We start from the raw sequence: 19,426 nt of genomic DNA on the forward strand, positions 1-19,426 counted from the left end.
TTTAATTTATGCCACCCAAGAAGGAGCACAGGAGGAAGAAAATAGGAATGACTCTGTGTGATGCATGTTAATAACTAGAACATCCCAGGATTAAATGTGGAGTCTGAACAATGTGAGTACGGAGCAGCCATATAAAAAGCTGGTTGTTATGTGCTGTATATTGATGTCATTAAAATTAGCCATAAGAAAAAGAGTTAAGAGCCTACAGGAATTAGGGAAGGCTTATGTTTGTTGCATGAAAAGGTGAGATCTTTCCACACAAATTGAACTCGATACAATGGTATGCAATTTACCTTTGCATATTTAGACTTTGTCCTATTTAATTTTTAGGGGTAATGCTTGTGTTTTCTTTCTGAATGCCCAAATATTTTGAGAAGAATGAAGATTAATTGCAGAAAAATGTTTTTGGAAAGAGACATTGTGACTGAAATTCCACTCCCTTGGCCTAATGCAGTTTCTTTGCATGGCTAACACTCAACGAGTGGGGAGGTGAGATGTCTCATAAGCATACTGATCTGTTCAAACCATGACTATGAGTGTTTGGTGGCAGGATACCCTGGCCACTTCGTTCTCATATATCCGTTGGCTCCCCACAGACCTATTGCCATTGAGGCTCTCCATAGACTCAGCATGTGCTGGGAACTTTGCTGCATTTACGTCCCAGTAATCACTGCACTGGCCTTCACCACCACTGCAGAGAGGGAAGCAAAAGTCCCTTGCAGTCGGCATAGCTACACGTGATGCTTGAAAAGTGTTAGTGTTACCAAGTCTTATGGTTTCTTAGCTCAAATCCACTTGGAAAAAAAAGTGAGTCTGTAGCCTTGGTGTTTGTGAAGGAAAGCTTCAAATACATGACCTGAACTCACCCTGCATGAAAAGGCAAATAAACCACACAAATGTATTTATTTATTTTTCAGTAACTCATGTTACAGCTAATCTCATGATGTCTTGTGGCTTGACTCATGGTTTTCAAAAGCTTGAGGTTGGCAATAATGAGTAATACATAGAATGTCACATACAAAGCAAAACCAGCTTGTATGTAACTTTTTTTTTTTTTTTTTTTTAAATTCAAGGGTTATATAATGCCAAAACCAGATTCTGCTGTGGGCTCTAGTCTGCTGCCGTAGGAACTGTGTTTGGCAGTCCAGGCCTCTGGCTTTGGTAAGAAGAGCTTGAATCTCAACAACTACATCCTATGCTTAAGTAAACAGTTCTGTAAGCCAGGAAACTAGTGAGCTCTGTTTCCTCATGGATTTATGTTCATCATTTTGAGGACATCATCATCTTTGAGGCTTCTCTCCTCTTCAGGTCTAACCGAAACTGGCTAATAATTTGAAAACACTTGGGAGAGATCCTGGCTGTATATACGTCTCATTTCATTTGGAAATTAGACTAAAAATAAAAGCTTCTCCATACAATATATGTGTAGTTGTCAAAACCAGGCAAAGGATAAAAAGTAGAAGCCATTAATTAATTAATTCTGTTGCTGATCTCATGAGGTATATTTCAACTATAGCTTGCGTCTGTTTTCCCTTCTGTATTTGCTGCTTTTGCACTGGGATTTTATATGGGAAAATGGCAGATGAATATATTCTGAAAGGAAATCTGAAGTATTTAAAAATTATTCAGTTTCCTGATCACCTGTTATGATTTCATTAAATCCATGGTTCACTTTTTATAGCACAAAGAAAGGCTTTCAGCATACAACAATGATGAAAGAGAGAATTAATTGTCTTAGCAGCTATTATGATTCACTTAGTAGTACTAATTTTGATTTTCTGTGAAAGAATGCGTTAACACTATGTTATTATCACTACTAGAGGATTCTCAATCTGGACATGCAGAGGTGTAGAACATGACTGTATTGCCACTGGTTATTGCACTGTGTTGCCACTGATCATTTCCAAATATTTTACCCCATGGGACCGTGGAACCTTTTGTGAATCCCCATCTGTGCAGCCAGAGAAGGGTTGGTTATCTTGCACTGCATGCAGTGAGCATAATTGTCTCTCAGCCTATTTGCAGGGATTAATCCCCAGCCTGTATCCATAACTGGTGAGATAATTAACTCTTTAATTATTGATTCACACTTGTGCTGTGCACACATACAATAATTACCTTCATGTTTTCTTCTATTCTGTTGCCATAGTTTGGAGATGCTTTTAGCTAGCCTGTGTCTTTCCCAACCCTTCAAGAGAATGGACTCTGAATACTGAGATGTCTGTCCCCTGTGAGCCCTGCTGATGTAAAAATCAGCTCCTCTTTTGCTCCTATCAGTAAACATGGAACATTAGGTTGATGAAAAAGGTTGATTATGCAAAATTTCATTACAGTTTCAAAGCAAAAAAAAAAAAATATTATACCATTGGGAAAGTCCTTCTTTCAACCAAAATATGGCATTGAAAAAAAATATGTTCATGCTTTTGTTATTAAATATTTAGAAATTTCTGCACTTTTGCTGCTAAGAATAAAATTCTGATGCATTTTTCATTTTAAAAAATCTAACTAAGCTCTACTGCTAATTAATATTATCAAAAGACATAGCCGGATTATTCTGGTGTCTTTTTATCTCTGCATGATGAGTACCTTCAAATATCCTCCCTTCTCCCATTAACAGTTGGATGTCATTTGAAAACTGAGTAATAGTAACTATTCTCAGCAGAACTGTTGAAGCCTTCCCTCTGGAGGCTGATATACAATAAAATATGCATTCCACATTTCAACCATAAAGGTATACATGGCTAGAATTTTTTTTCACAGTAATTGAAAAGCGAGGGATTTGCAGGCAAACATAGCTGCAGGATGTCTTCTCAGGTTTAAGAGGTTGCAGAGGTTGGTCAGAGGTCAAGATCTCATGGACCTTTCCATAGTGATTTCTTAATGTATCAATAAGAGATTTACCTTGTATAATTTCAGTCCCCCTCCTCACCCTGGCCCACGCCCAAGAAACATTAAATCTTAAATTTCTTGTTTTGGTATCTGTGGTCACAATTCTCCCTCCTTACCCCCCCATTTTCCTTTTTTTTTTGTGCTAGTGATAATGATACACTCTGCCTATTTCATTTTTGCAGTGTAAATATAATGTAAGAAATCTACTTGTATTTGCAACAAGCTATGTCTGTACTCTTTATTAGGTTGCTCCTCTGTTATTGTTTATATAGTCTCCATATCAGCGGTTGACTTGATCGTGGCTTTTCTCACACTCACACAAGAGTTACGTTGCACATCATTATGCGTTTAACCGTAAGTCTTCATGCTTCTAATAGAAGAAATTAATATCAATTTCATGTGTTAGTTTGACTTCCTGAGTATGATTTTAGTGGATAATCAGATGCCACCTGTGGGAATTATGGCTTTGTTCTTCTTTTTGCTAGTAGTTTGGATAGAATATATTATAAGGAGTTCATGCACTATATTAATTTTTCTGTAAGGCTCGGCTGGAGATTTCTAATTCCCTGTGGACACCTATGTTATGTAGCTGACTCCACACCACTGAATTTGCACAAGATCTCCTGTTGATTTCAATTGAAGGAGTATCAGATCTTTCTATTTTTAGTGCTATAGGGGGCGTTTAATAATCCAGCTTGACAATAATTTTCCCTTCTATGTCGTACATATACAATATAGTTTATACAATAATATAACATATTATAACATATATATAAAACAACATATAGTTTATACATATAGTTTATACAATTAGTGGAAAAACATTTTCAAACAGTTGTTTTCCCTGTTGTCTGCTTTGAGCTAAGATTTTTGTTATTGCTGGAAGCACAGCCCTTCTACTTGTTAGATAATTTACAGTAAACACACGTCCTCTTAATTACATCATACTAGCTTAAACAGATTTGTAGAGCCATTAAAAAATCAATACTTAGCTTTTAGGTGATGAATTAATTAATGAAGTGTGAATGCTGAAAGTTTGCTTTATCCAGCATGCACTGTGACTTTTCATAGCTTCAGCATCAATAGGGGCAAAATTGCATGAAGTTAATAGGTTGAAAATGCTTATGAAAATGTATCACTTTCTGTCTGGCCTAGTGACCATTCCTGTAAACCTTTGTGTTAGTCCAGAAAAGTGGCGCAAATGATTTTATATATAAATATATATATAATGCCCACACAAATCTATTGTCCCTTGCTCTAAGGCCTGTATTTTTCATTTTCTCTTTGTGCTAAACCCCAGTTGAAGTCAAGGTGAGCTTTACATAAGGACTTAGTTTGTAAGGGTAACTTGATCGGTTTTGCAGCAAGAATATGCGAACTCAAAGCAAACTTAAAAGGTATATCTAATACAAGTTCGAATATGTAAGAACACAGAGTGACAAAATAAATATTTTCATTCTTTTTTTCCCAATATTTGCTGCATTACAGCTAGATCTAGAAGCAGAAAAGCCACACATTGGGAAGAATAAGTATATTCTCATATTGTTTGTAGAGCGACTATGGATTGATTTCAAACAACTCTCTAAAGGTATCTCATAGGATCGTTTATAAGTTTCTAATTGATTCTTTGTTCTAAATTGAGATGAGACAGAAAATGCTGAGACTGGTAATTACCATTGCTTTTTTTCTAAAACCATTCAGCATTGGTTAAAGCAAATAGGCTACAAGTTTATACTAAGTAAAAGCTATACAGCTAGCATTACACTGACTAGCGTGTAGTTCTCAGGAGTCTAAGTAAGTCTACATATTCAAAGACCTACATATGTGATAAGATCCTTGCCTATCAAAGTGCCTCTTCCTGACTTCTGTTACTGTCCTATATTTATGTAGTGAAGTCCCTTTAGAAATATTTTTTTTTTTGTAAATGCAACTTCAGTTTTATGTCCTTGATTTGTGGTGACATGGGAGAAGAAGCAGAAATTAGATTGTTCATTGTAAGTACAGTGTTCAATTGATCCAATTAATGTGTTAAATGGTTACACCAGAAACAAAAATCTAGAAATTTAGAAGTATTAAATACTTCTAAATTATGTCACTGAATTAGTTCAAAATTTAGTTTTGAGTCTGTACCAAGAAAATTCCACACTACCCAAATACACAGAATTGCTGAAGATGAAATAGCAGCTGACAGTAGTATCTACTTGAACACAGTCACTAAGATGCATTCGATGTTTATTATCTGGGATTTATAAACTGTCTAGTTCCTTAAATGTATGGCCTTGGTGCATGGTATATCTGCCCTTTCAGGGAAGTGGTACCATTGCAGTCCGTGGAAGTATTCAAAAACCATGTGGATGTGGTGCTTAGGGCATGGTTTAGAGGTAGACCAGGCAGTTAGGTTAACAGGTTGGACTCGATGATCTCAGAGGTCCTTTCCAACCTTAACGAATCTATGATTCTATGATTCAAAATGGTTTAACTGTTTAATTCTTAAATGTGGTCTTCATTCTGTGTGTGTGTGTGTGTGTGGAGTGGTTAACATAAACGTGGAGTTTATTTAAAGAGTTATTAAAAAGAGTGTTCTGTTGTACCACTTGGTTATATTTTGATAATATATTTAGCATATTCATACCTGTGTCAGAATTTCAACAAGGAACTTAAAAGAACTCCAACAGGTGTGTCTTTCATGCTGGGCTTCTTATCACTTAAAGTCCCTTGAGCAGAAATGGGTCAACTGTGCTGTAGAAGGGGATTTTTCACTCAGCTTTCAGGTGTGGGAACATAATATGCCAGCTTTGAAGTGTTCAGGCTTTCATTTGTCTCTTGGAAGGCAGACCATACTTTCCTCATTGGGCTGGAATTTGTGCTTCTACTGTATATACAAATGAAATAGAAAATATCTGAACCAATATTTTAACAAGAAGTGATGGCAGAACTAGAGATGTGGCAGCATTATTTGATTTTAAAGCTGTGCTGGTGATTGGCACACTACATTGCATTTGAAGTCTCTTCTCTGTACTGCTGGCTGTGGTGCATATATGCTTCCTGTTGTTTTATTCTTAGCTTCACTCTTCTGTTTTGTGTTTAGAGATATTCTTCAGTAATAGGCAAGCCTGCTCAGATAAAATATGAACTGCCACATCCTGAGAATAGCATTTTCTGACATTAAAACTTAGCATTAAATTAATATGTACTTTTTTCATATTTGGGATCAAATAGGAAGAGAGAGCATAAAAGAAAAAAAATCTTTTGACGTATTTAGTTCTGCATACAAACAAGGAAATCTTAAAAAGACACTTCTGGTTTTCTTTGTGGATGTTCAGTGCAATTTTCAACACTCAAAGATTCAACTAAGATTTTTTTAAAAACTAGGCTTTAGAGTGCTTGTGGGAATACAACTGAGTTGAACCAGATTAAATATCCAATATGTGAACAGTGTTTCGTATTTCAAAGGACTGTAACTTATTTTCTCTCTTCTTGCTTTTCATTGAGCAAAGACAGTGGAATAAACTCTTTTGCTCCTACCATCAATTTCTTCTGTCTTTGCTTTCTCTTCGTGCCAATTTTGGTTGTCTTGTGATACTTACAACCAGGCCATAGCCTTCCTCTCCAGGATACTTTTCGTACAAGGATTAGGAAAGAGAAGCCAACATGATTAAGGCTTCATATATGTGTCTATAACTATGGGTCACCCAACAGCTAATATTTTGTAAAGAGAAACGTACCGTATTTTTAATTTGCATTGTTTGTCCGCATCTACATGTTAATCTTTCTCTTTTTGTTGCATCAATATTAATGTGGCTTGTTTGTTTCCATCTGCAAATTTGTTTTCCCCTGAAACTCTTCCTGCCTTCTTTCATACTGTCCTCTGTTTTTCACTAGATCATCAGCCCTCCCACAGTACAGCTTGCCAATAATTTCCCTGCATTGTTGTCCCTGCTGTAGGTTCAAGTCTTACAAAACCCATTTCAATCCCACTTTCACTCCAGTGTTTTATAGGAGGAAGATAAAAGAATATTTCAAGTCAATACCTTCTCAGTTTCTCTTATGAATATGTCTGAAACGATAACCAATTCATTGTGTGTTTTACATCAAAGTCCATTTGCATCACTCCTTAACAGAAAAGTATTGCTCTCAGTGGAAGTAACAATAGCAGTGATCTTTCTAACCCATGTTTTTGGTGAGTGTCCTTCCCTATTCTGTGAAGCCTTTGTCTATTTAATAATGTAGTAACATTTCTAGCAATATAAAAATCTTAAGAATGATCACTCAAATCTTAAATATAATACACTATGTAACATTTATTTCTTCAGCTCCCTTGATTCTGCTGTGAATAGGGGAATAGTGAGAGGCCCATTGCCACGTAGGGAATTCCAGGAACATGAGACCACACTCTCCAAAGCAGCAAAGGCTGATGCACACAGCACCTCATTAAAAGATAAATTCCTTTAGTTGAGAGTCAGTAGCCTTGGGCCCACATTTTTCTAAGGCAGGAGTTTTTGATAATTGGTTCCTCCTTTCTCAGGAAACTGAAAAGTATATTTTTTAAGCTAAAAAAATTGATGAAAACAATAATCAAATTCTTATATTTCTGAGGTATAACTGTTTACAGTTTTTTAGTTAAGTTAAAAATAATAGAACAGATAAATGATAATACTGTTATGTCACTACTGTGTTATTGTTAGGCAGTTATATTGGCTTATTGTTGAAATGTTAGTCATTCTTGCAAGGCAGCTTTCAAGATGTGTCATCAACTTCTAAGGATAAGACTGGGAGGTGTTCTGACACAGGAGTTCTGTTCTGATGGTACTGAAAGGACAAATTAAAAGATGAAGCCATTTCCAGCTCTCCAAATAGAGTTTGGAGTTCACTGGTTGACAATCATTTGGTAATAGTTTCGAAAACTCTTGTCCCATATACTTATACGTTCTTTCAATGTGCAGGAGCTATTTCAAGCTCAACATGTGAATTAGTGAAAACTATTATTGCATATTTGCATATTTTACATTCACATACAGGAGGGGAGCCTCCAGGTTTTTTGGTTGTTTTGGTGTTTTTTTTTCCTTCTTTCTCCCCCTGCCCTGCCCTGGCATGTAGTCATGATGCAGAGGGAAGAATTTCAGTGCAAGCTTCTTTTACAAAGCCCTGTCATTTTCATTTTATACCTCGTTTTCACTGTGAGCACATGGCTTCCTATTTCTTTTTCAACTTCAGACTTACTAGCAAATGGTTCCTCAAAGCCAATGTAAAACTGGAGTCTTAAAAGAACTGGTGAGGCTGGAATCCATGTTCCTGAATTCAGTGAAGCCAATGTCAACAAATGCCAGGTTCTCTGCAGAGTGGCTATGTGCTATAAAGGAAGCTTTTTTTTCCCACTGAATGTCTGGCAAATGTATCTGTTGAAGAGAAGCACATCTCATGGTTGAAACCGTAGCCTCACAGCAGGCTGAGCAGGACTTCATAATAAATTGAGCTGCTGAACATGCATTTACTTTTATGCTCTGTGTGATTAAGTTGCTCCTAACTAAAGCACACAGCAATTAATCTGACAGAAAGGAAACAATTTACAGTACCTTTTTCTAATAGTTACAAATGTACACAGCTACCCAGTACAAATTGTCCCCGTGGAAGGACAGGTCACAGGGAAGAAGCAAACCTTGACCCTGACATCGTCTGCTTGAACTTTTCCTGACATGGTACTGCAGATTTCAGCACAGAGCCATTTCCCATCCATCTTGTTTGCTCTTTAACTGCCATGTCATCACTGTTTCAGCTGCAGAGAAGGCAGAGCGGGCAGCTGATGCTGTTTCTGCTGTGCATTTGGGCAGATGGGTGACACTGTGTACCTGTTACCTTGGTGAAGAGTTGCTAGCAGTTTCTTTAAATCAACACCAGGAAGCGAAGTAAGAGAAGGCTAGAGAATTTATACTTTGAAGAAAAGAAATAAAGAGAGAGGAGTAGAAGATATTACTGCTATCTTTTTTCTTTTTTTTTTCATTTTTGCCTCCAATTGATCTAGTAAAGCTTATACTTTAGTGTCAGAAGAAAGGGCTCTTCTTTCTTTGATGATTTTCCATTGACATGTGACCATGTGCACTGCTTTCTATGTTTCACATGGCTAAACAATTTGATTTAGAAAATGAAAATTGTGATTGCCCTAGCTGGATTAAAGCCCAGACTGAAACTTCCTTATTGTTTAGAAAATAGGGGAATCCCTTAAAGATTCCCTGCCAGAGAGCCATGGAGATGGCATATCTGCAGTGTTTTGTCTACGCCTGAGTTTGGTGGTCTGGGGAGGGCCCTTTGGCTTACCTGACTTTCCCACTGATGGAGGGATCAATGCTGAGGAATATCCAAGAGAAGGTTTTTATGGTTACCAGCTCTCTTGGGCTCTCTCTAAGACAGGGTTGTCTGGCCTGGGGTGAGTATGACTGGCATACAAATAATGATGCACGTCTCTCCCTGTATATGGATCTACTAGGATGACAGCAGCCTGGAGTGGGAAAAACAAAACTGGTTAAGGATCCCTGTTTTTAATATTTAACAATCCCTGAAATTTAATGCAGCAACCTATGGGAAGCAAAAGGGTATTCCAGTGTGCTCCCCATACATAATGGCAGGACTGCTTTTTTATTGTGCCAAAACCTGATTGTTTATACTAAATAGTTTTTATTTAGGTGAAAATACAGAAAGTGTCCTATCTCTGTTGCTGGGTGTTTGCAACTTTAATTGTGCAAGAGGCTCTCAATGTTACATCTTTATGTTTTATTACAACCCTTTCTTTCATGACACACCTTAATGTTTCCATGTCTTCTGTAGTTCTGAAATAAAACAATGTCTTTGATACTGCTGGGTGCCATTGTTTTGCAGCTTTGGTCAATACCAGTTTTATGTCCCTGTGGTTAGTTAGCTTGTAGCTCTTTTCACATCTTCTTTTCCTGCTTTGGTGGCTGTTTTTTTCTGATCCTGTCTGTACCCTGCTTTGATCTAAGTTAGTTGCTGTCAGATATGTGCATAACAGTTTTAAAAACAATGGCAAGCTCAATTTTTCTACTTGCCTTTCATCACAGGTGGCCTGTCTGCTGGTGTCTGTGTTCTGATTAAGAGCAGTAGAAAAAAATACCCCTAAAACTATCGAATATTACTAAACTAGGGGACCTCATTATCTACTTCATGCTGCAATCTCCTCTGGCCACATAATGTCCTGGTGATTGCATAGCATAATAATCAAATAAAACATATATATTTTTCAGGTGGCCCATAAAGACATGCTTCCTGGGAAAACATTCAGTATTTCTATTTGAAATGGAAAGTGAAAACTTCATTGTCCCAATCACCTGAAAAAAGGACCATTGGATTCTTACCTGCAAAATAAGACTCAGGAAATGAACTTGGAAAGAACAGTGGTCAGAAATGGATCATCTGATGAATTAAAAATCCAGTTGCTTGATGAATTAAAACCACAGTTGCATCAGGTAATGAATGGAAGTGTCTATGCTGAGAGGCTGATAAACACAGTTTTGCCTATCAACTGATCATTTGTGAAAGGAAACAAAGAACAAAGTCATATGGTCAGAACCCTCTTTAGTAGTTTTACATGGCTTCATGAATTTCCATGCCTAGCCTTTGTGTAACAATTTATGTGTAAATCACTTCAATTCTCATACTTTTTTAATGATATAACTCACAGGCCATGAAACTTGAAAATTTTTCTTTGAAACAAAACTGCATATTTAATCCTAAGTTTGGTGTGATGTGGGTTGTCATGTCAGCAGTATCTCAAACTCTATTTTAAAGGAAATTTTACGTCATGTATTTATACAGCCCTTTCTTCTAATTTTGTGGCAGTGTTTGGTGACATTCTCAGAACTCAGAGCCATCTTCACTTCCATCACAGGAAAAAAAATGACAAGTCTGAAATCCTAATATTTCCACTCATCTCTTCTGATGAGCAGCCAGAGTCAGATACTGTTGCACTGTCTTTAATATCACATTTATTCTGTAAAATACTGTTTATGCAGAATAATACTTTTGCAGTGTGGGTCACCAGTTCTTCAGCTTGTGTTCTCTGTGATTCTAGTACAAATAAAATTTCAGTTTGTAAGGGTAGCTTTTATGTAATTTTATATATTGGCCCAGCAAAACCATGGGGAAGTGGCATAAAATCTCTCTCTGCTATCTTCTGTGAGAATAGTGGCCTATGTCTTTTTCCCCACTTTTATACTGCACCCTGACCTTCTACAGATACTGTTGATGAGCTGTCTTTCATCTCTGCTGCACCTTGGAGTTTATATTTAGTATCTCTGCACATAAACATATCCTGTTCCTTGCCATCCTTGAACACCCACCACAAACTTCCTCTGCCTTTGTCACTGTCAAGTTCCTTCAAACAACCACTAGCTATTTTAGACACTTTCAAAATTTATTTTTGCACAACCTGACAATGCTCCTGCTTGCTCTGTTTCCCATTAAAATGTTCCCACAGGATTGGTTTGATTTTTTTTTTTTAATTCTGATACTCAATGAAGCAAATCCTGCCTGTTCTTTTTGTTCTTCTCCCCCTGCTGCATTGTCATGGCACACAAGTGTGGTACTGCCTTGCTGGTGGTAGGTCTGTCCCCCGAGTTGTCCAGAGGGAAACCAGAGTTATGGACATAGAGTAGAATGGCAATGCGTAGGAAAAGCTAAGAGATGCTTGGTGCTACTACAGGTACGTGAAAGTATTCAGACATCCAACAGACAAACCACAGAGGCACATCCTATCCTTCTACATTGAGGAGCTGGTAGCTATGATATGAAGACTGCCTTAATTGAATGTACTGTCCCCCACTATCTGGAGGAAACTATTTTGGTAAAGGTCAGAAGGTGGAAAACTTACAATCTTACTCTGTGTTTAGTGGTATTGCTATTGTGCTCTACTTCTGTGGAGCATTTAAAACATCTGACATTGTCCCAGGACTCTTTCAGATGAATACTTATTTCCTTACAAGGACTGTCCAGTGCACTTCTGCATTAACTTCAGTATAGTTTAGCTGAGTAGCTACATTCAGCTGCACTTTTTGACTGCTTAACCAAGACCTGAAGATAGGAAGAGTAACAGAGCACTTGCATTTTCCGAAGTTTTCTCGGGGAGTGAGGGAGTTGGTATAAGGTAGGAATTTTTTCTTTAAATTCGTGCATGCTTTTTGAAAATGTGTTACCTTAACAAGATGTCCAGTCTTTGCAGCACTAACATCACTAAAAGTTACCTGAGTGGTCCAAGAAGTTCACCTTTTTTCTCAGAAGTTATCTCATCTCATGTTTCACTGCTCTCCTGAGTTTCCCAAATGTCATGTTATTCAGCTTTTTTTCACACCCCTGGCCAACTCATCAGTACAGTCATTATCCAACCTCTCGAGCTGATCTACTTAACACCTCATTAAAAAATATATGTTCGGCTCATCTCCTCTCACTGCTCTTCACTTGTCAACAAGTCCAGTTTTTTCCCCTTTTACATGCAGTCCTTTTGGCGCTTAATATTTGTCAATCATTAATTTTTACCCTCTGGTGTAGTTTTCTCATGTTGTTCTTACTAACCATCTCATCTATATTATATACTACTACCTTTTTAGCTTACATTATGTATCTATATATGGACTTTTTTTGTTCTTTTTTATCCTTGAGCTTGAATACTAAAGCCAAGGCATAATAGCATATTCAAGTATATCCTCTGTAATTGTTTGGGGTTTTTTCTTAAATACGTTTTTATATTGCTATTGTTTTGTTGTAGTTATCAGAAACTTTTTGGTTGAACTTCTCTGTAGAAATGGTTTTCTTACTTGGCTGGATGATTAAATATTTCTTTAAAGAATCCACAATTATTTCCAAAGGAAACTTGTTAAAAGTAAGCTCACAAATAAAGATACTGGAGACCCAGGTTTTTTTGAATTTTTTATACTGTGAAGCAGTTAAAATCAGAAAGTTAGCAGATAATTTTTCTATTTTTTTTCCTCAACAGAAAACATGATATGGAACATGCCATCCTTACCCGCAGGTAAATGCTGACTTTGTAAAGTTGACCACTGTGTGTTTGAGTAGCCAGAAAAATAGCAGTGATGTTTGTGGCTGTCACGTGAACGTGAGACCAATAAGGTTTCTGAGAAATTGGAATTTCCTGGTACCTGACAGTGTTCAATTCCTCCCCATCCCCCAAATACCAAGGATAGTTTTTCTTTCATGAAGAATTCAGGATAAATTTTCTTTTGGCACATTGCCCATGTGAAGAGTACAAGGGCATAGCAAACAAAACAGCATCGCAGGACTAGATAAGAAAATTGTAAAAAACCCAGAATATTTCAGGGCATTTTCAAAGAGATCCAGGGCTTCAGTAAGCCTAATATTCTGGTGGCTTCTTTGGTTCCTCCAATGCTTGGTATAATGAAGTATTTTATGCAGGCAGCTTTCTTTTCAAGGAGATACCTTAAACATTTCTGCATTTAGTGCACTGAAATGTTAAAGCTGTGAGGTTCTAGACACAGACTACAGTCCTGGATCAAACTTGAATTCTTAGGAAAATTTTCTTGCAGCATCACTTTAGGTGAGCTCAGTTATGACTAGAGTAGAGTGGTACTCATGCTGATATTGCTGTCAACCTCAATTTTAAGTTCAGGCCTGTACTACCCACATTAGCCTGAGCAAGACAGAGCTGCTTTTGCATATACACAGGAGTGAGAAATGAGGAGGAAGAAATACCATAGTACACTCTATACCCTTGCTACAGCCTTTTCCTTTTTCTGTCTGAATTTTGGCTAGAACTGAAAATCTGGTCTTCATTTTCAATACTCTGGAGAAAGGATAGTGCAGAAAATCTGGCTCCAAGGAATATATTCTTTCATTATTTTCTGTCTCATAGACAGTTACCTGTACAGGTCCTGAGCAGGAAAACATCTAGAAAAGGAAGAAGTCCCCAAGCAGAGGGTGCTTGGAAGAAAAAAAAATATCTCATCATAGTCAAACCAACACGCTTGGAAACCGCTACAAAATCTCTGTAGTGCCTGAAAGAAGAATATGATAATTTGATTATGATAACATGAGTGTCCCTTTAGATAATTCCCTGTCATAGTTAAAAAGTAAAGAATAATGAAAAGGGTGAATGGGAATGATGGAGGACAATATTCTGACTAAATCCATCACCTCTTAGCTGTACCTGTCTGTTTATGCATGCCATCAATGTCATAACAGCAACTGTCTTCAGAGAAGCTGTGCATAATGAATCCTTTAGGTTGACAATCTATTGAAGGCAACTGTTTGATTCTCTTTCTTTTTTTTTTTTTTTTTAAATGCCCTTCAGATGGCTGATGAGTCAACTTCTTGGGGGACTGTTAGCTGTACCAGCACAAATAGTGCATTGCTATAACTATGCTGGGGCTATGAAAAAGAAGAGGAAAAAATATTAGCACAGCAAATGTCTTGAGGGCTGAATTATTTTTTCCTTCCCTGCCTTGCTCAAGAGTGGGAGCTACAAAATACTATATTGCTACCGTTGCCATCACCTCACTGCAGTAACTCCCATTATTCATAGGAGGGCAGCTGAGGTCCCTTCCATGTGCTTTGTGCAAGGAACCCTACTATTCATCCCTTACAGTCCTCTAGACTGTGAGCAAATGGATTAGGGAAACAGTCTATTCCACCTCCATGAGGTATAGATTTGACTTTGAGTTGTCCTTGTGTTTTCTAGTGCAATCTTATGTATTTCATGAGCAAGACTTTTGAGCAACCTTAAAAGCATAAGCTGAAACAGCTTTTTCTTTTTTTTTTTTTTTTTTTCATCAGATTAAAAAAAAAATACAGGAAGACCAAACATCTGCTGGATTGTGGAAAGCTTCAAACACATTTGTGGATAACTGAAGCCTAAGGGCTTTCACTGAAATTGCAACATAGTTTATTCTTAGCAATTAGATGGAAACTGGCCATACTTCAAATAGGACAGAAAAATGAAATGTCCTCCACATCAAAATGACATTGTAGTCTTGGAATACCTGGTGTGTTGCGTGCAATGTTGTTTTATTTTCTCTGTCTTTTCAGCCTCAATACTCTGATCAATAAATGCATACCTAGGCAGCCCCAGTACTGAGCCCTGGGGAACACCACTTGTGACTGGCCGCCAACTGGATTTAACTCCATTTACCACAACTCTTTGGGCCTGGCCATCCAGCCAGTTTTTTTACCCAGCAAAGAGTATGCCCATCCAACCCATGAGCAGCCAGTTTCTCCAGGAGAATACTGTGGGAGACAGTGTCAAAGGCTTTACTAAAGTCCAGGTAAACAACATCCACAGCCTTTTCCTCATCCACTAAGCAGGTCACTTTGTCATAGAAGGAGATGAGGTTAGTCAAACAGGACCTGCCTTTCGTAAACCTATGCTGACTGGGCCTGATCACCTGGTTGTCCTGTACGTGCTGTGTGATGGTACTCAAGATGGTCTGCTCCATAACCTTCCCTGATACTGAGGTCAAGCTGACAGGCCTGTAATTATCCAAATCCTCCTGCCGGTCCTTCTTGTAGATGGGTGTCACGTTTGCTAACCTCCAGTCAACTGAGACCTCCCCCATTAGCCAGGACTGCTGATAGATGTTTGAAAGTGGCTTGGTGAGCAGTTCTGACAGCTCCCTCAGTACCCTTGGGTGGATTACATATGGCCCCATAGTTTTGTGTGTGTCTCTGTGATGTAGCAGGTAAGTAACCATTTCCCCTTGGATTATGGGGGTTTCATTCTGCTCCCTGTCCCTGTCTTCCAGCTCAGGGGGTTGGGTACACCGAAAACAACTCATCTTACTATTGAAGACTGAGGCAAAGAAGGCATTAAGTACCTCAGCCCTTTCTTCATCCTCTGTCACTGTGTTTCCCCCTGCATCCAATAAAGGATGGAGATTCTCCTTAGCCCTCCCTTTGTCGCTAATGTATTTGTAGAAACATTTTTTGTTGTCTTTTATGGCAGTAGTCAGATTAAATTCTTGTCGGGCTTTGGCCCTTTTAATTTTCTCCCTGCATAACCTCACAACACCCTTGTAGTTCTGCTGAGTTGCCTGTCCATTCTTCCAAAGATCATAAACTGTCTTTTTTTTCCTGAGTTCCAGCCAAAGCTCTCTGTTCAGCCAGGCTGGCCTCCCCCGCCGGCTCGTCTTTCAGCACATGGGGATGGCCTGCTCCTGCACCTTGCAGATTTCCTTCTTGAAGAATGTCCAGCCTTCCTGGCCTCCTTTGCCTCTCAGGACTGCCTCCCAAGGGACTCTGTCAACCAGGCTCCTGAACAGGTAAAAGTCTGCCCTCCAAAAGTCCAAGGTAGCAGTTTTGCTGACCCCCCTCCTTACTTCTCCAAGAATCAAAACCTCGATCATTTCATGATCGCTATGCCCGGGATGGCCTCCAACTGTCACATCACCCACCAAACCTTCTCTGTTCACAAACAAGACGTCCAGCAGGGCACCTTCCCTAATTGGCTCCCTCACCAGCTGTGTCAGGAAGTTATCTTCCACACACTGCAGGAACCTCCTTGACTGTTTCCTCTCCGCTGTATTGTACTTCCAGCAGGCATCTGGTAAGTTGAATTCCCCTATGAGAACAAGGGCTAGGGATTGTGAGACTTCTCCCAGCTGTTTATAGAATACTTTGTCTGCCTCTTCATCCTGGTTGGGTGGTCTATAACAGACTCCCACCATGATTTCTGCCTTGTTGGCCTTCCCCCTGATTCTTACCCATAAACACTCAACTCTATCGTCACCATCAGTAAGTTCTAGACAATCAAAATATTCCCTAACGTACAAGGCTACCCCACTGCCTCTGCTTCCTTGCCTATCCCTTCTGAAGAGTTTATAGCCATCCATTGCAGCACTCCAGTTGTGCAAGTCATCCCACCATGTTTCCACGATGGCAACTGCATCATAGTTTTCCTGCTGCACAATGGCTTCCAGCTCCTCTGTGCCCATGCTGTGTGCATTGCTGTAGATGCACTTCAGTTGGGCTATGGCTCCTGCCACCTTTTTGGGGAGAGAAACCCTAGTTCCTTCGTGATTAGTTATGAAAATGTTAGGGAAGGTCTTGGGTTCCTTAATTGAAAAGCTGTGATAATTTAATTTTACAATGTAGAGAATAGAGTGTTTGCTGTGCTCTTTTATGATGGGATGATCTGGAATGGAATCTGGAATCTGGAATCTGGAATCTGGAATCTGGAACCATTCATGAAGTGAAACTATAAACAAGAAGTGTTGTTTTTTATTATTATTATTCAGGACTGCAAAACATCTCATTCAGTCAACAAAGAGAAATGGCTGATAGAGAACATGCAAGCATATTTCAACAGTAACAACAAAGGAGAAAATTTCATAGTACTTACTAAAGCTTGCTGAACTGTTAGTTTTCTTACAGCTGTTTAAGTTCCACAGGGGCACTGCTTCTTCCACTTTGGCCACATCTACTTGGCTTTTCAGCAGCAATGCACTGTCCTATATCCATTACACCTTCCTACATTATGCTCTACTCTTGCATTGCATTTAAACCCATATGAAATATACATTAGAAGAACATGGAAAACAGACACATAGGCACTTCTTAAAGCAAATGGAATTCTACTACCTCATCTGGAATATATGATCATATTAATCCTTTATTCCTTCGGATATATCCCTGCATCTCACTGAATCTGAAGGTATAGGAAGATTACCCTTCACTTTTAAAATGTAATAAATAATTTGTCTTTGAAACAGTTGATTATGAAATTTATTCTTAAAATGCAGTTTTCCTAGGGAAAAAGAAGAAGAAGTCTCAGGCTGGAAATCCAGAGCATCCAGAATGTGCAAAAGGTGGATTAGCACTCTGACAGTGTGAATATTTTAGAAAGGTGGAAGTATTACAGAGTGAACTATCAGAAGTTAATATGCCAGGCACGGTTGCTCCTGCGTCATTTTATGCAAGTAAGAAGTTGTGATGTATTACCTTTCAAAACATAAGTCATGTTTCCTCTCTCTGCCTTGGTAGTGGAAACGGATCCTTTTAAAAGTAAGTATCATTTACTCTTGAGCTAAGCCCACTCCAACTGGTTCCTTCACCATGGAGGGAGTATAAAGGGCCTTTGCAGTGTCTACATTATTTGTCTGAGCACGATGTTAAGATCTTTCCTTTAGTGCAGATGCAGACCAGTGTATTCATTTGGTTTTGTACAGCAGCTGTACAGGCTTACCAGCATGAGTCCAGGAGTAGTATTCGGTATTTTCAAGTGTGTCTATTTTATTCCTGTGTCATGTCTAATCAGTGTCCCTGCAGCAACACCGCTAGGAGTTCAGGCTCTGGATTTAATGCCAGTGGAAGTGAGTTGGTGTTGACTGTTTCTATGGTGTACATATATTCTGTATTGTCCTTGGTATATAGGACAATTCAGATCAAATACTTCACCTGACTAGGTGTGCGGTGTTGTATTTAGTGGTAGACCAGATAGCATTTCCCTTCCTGGGCTGTGCAGTGATTACTGTATACCTTTGCCTTTGAGAATTTTGTGACTTAGGGCTAAGACCTTCCAGTGCAGTGCTGGATGTGTTTTAAGTTCCTCAATAGCTGACTGTGTGTGTGTGTGTGTGTGTACAGCTAATTTGCTTTTGGCGGTGCAGTGGAAAACCATGTTTTTCATTTTCTTATAAAACCACGGACAAGTTCATGTAGCATGTTTCTACATTGCTAGTTAACTGGCTATTATTTGCCAGTTATTTACAATGTGTAATTTAAATTATAGCTTTTGCATTTGAGAAAGAGATGCAATAAGTGCTGCTCACACCAGGAGTAGTTTGGCTTATTAGAAATCTTCCCATAGTGAGGAAGAAGGATAACATGCACACTTGCTATTAAGAAGTATTAGTGTGTTAGAGATAAGTAAGTGCCAGTATCCACTGAAGTATCCATTGAACTAATTGATTGATTTTTATCATTATCTTACTATTAGATTGCAAAACTGATGTTCCCAGAGCCTGGGAATTTATGTCATCTGTTAATACAAATCTCTATTCAGAAAACAGGAAACATGAGGGTAGTGCAAATGCTTTTTTCTAGTGGCTTCCAACAACCCTGTCGTATACAGTCACATTAATGAATAGCTTTTGTACTATGAGAAAATTAAAGTACATGCATACACACACACGCGCAAACACACACAGAGATTGTATAGCATTCACTTGCACCTAGCAATGAATTATAAAATGTTGTGTCCCAGCAGTGATGCCACAGGATGGTTTTGGATTTTAAAATAAACTTCTGTGATTGTGTATCGGCTTGTATAGATAATTCCATAATACATGCTACTCTTTTTGCTTTATGACCTGGTCCCTAGTAATATCTAATTAAATATTGTAAAATTACTAACTTGTCTCATGAAAATGGACATCTTTTTGTCTCCCTCTGTGTCATAGCTTCTTGGGCTTACCACTGCAAATTGTGCTGGATGCTTGGCATTCAACACTTAATTGAAATTGATACAAAATTATTAGCTTCAGTATGCAATGTTATCATGTTCATG

The 19,426-nt window shown here is 38.4% G+C and overlaps 1 long non-coding RNA gene across 1 annotated transcript in view; it reads left to right on the forward strand.

Moving 5' to 3' along the window:
• LOC148057518 (uncharacterized) overlaps positions 1–11,008 on the forward strand; it is a 398,505-nt gene extending 387,497 nt beyond the window's left edge. Inside the window, exon 13 of the long non-coding RNA XR_015706361.1 lies at positions 10,143–11,008. This is a non-coding gene — a long non-coding RNA (uncharacterized LOC148057518). The remainder of the gene's footprint in view (positions 1–10,142) is intronic.
• The last annotated feature ends 8,418 nt before the right edge of the window (positions 11,009–19,426 follow it).

The sequence above is a fragment of the Nipponia nippon genome, unplaced genomic scaffold (assembly GCF_047370975.1).
Source record: "Nipponia nippon isolate SJK-2023a ecotype South Korea unplaced genomic scaffold, ASM4737097v1 scaffold_1, whole genome shotgun sequence".
NCBI lineage: Eukaryota > Metazoa > Chordata > Aves > Pelecaniformes > Threskiornithidae > Nipponia > Nipponia nippon.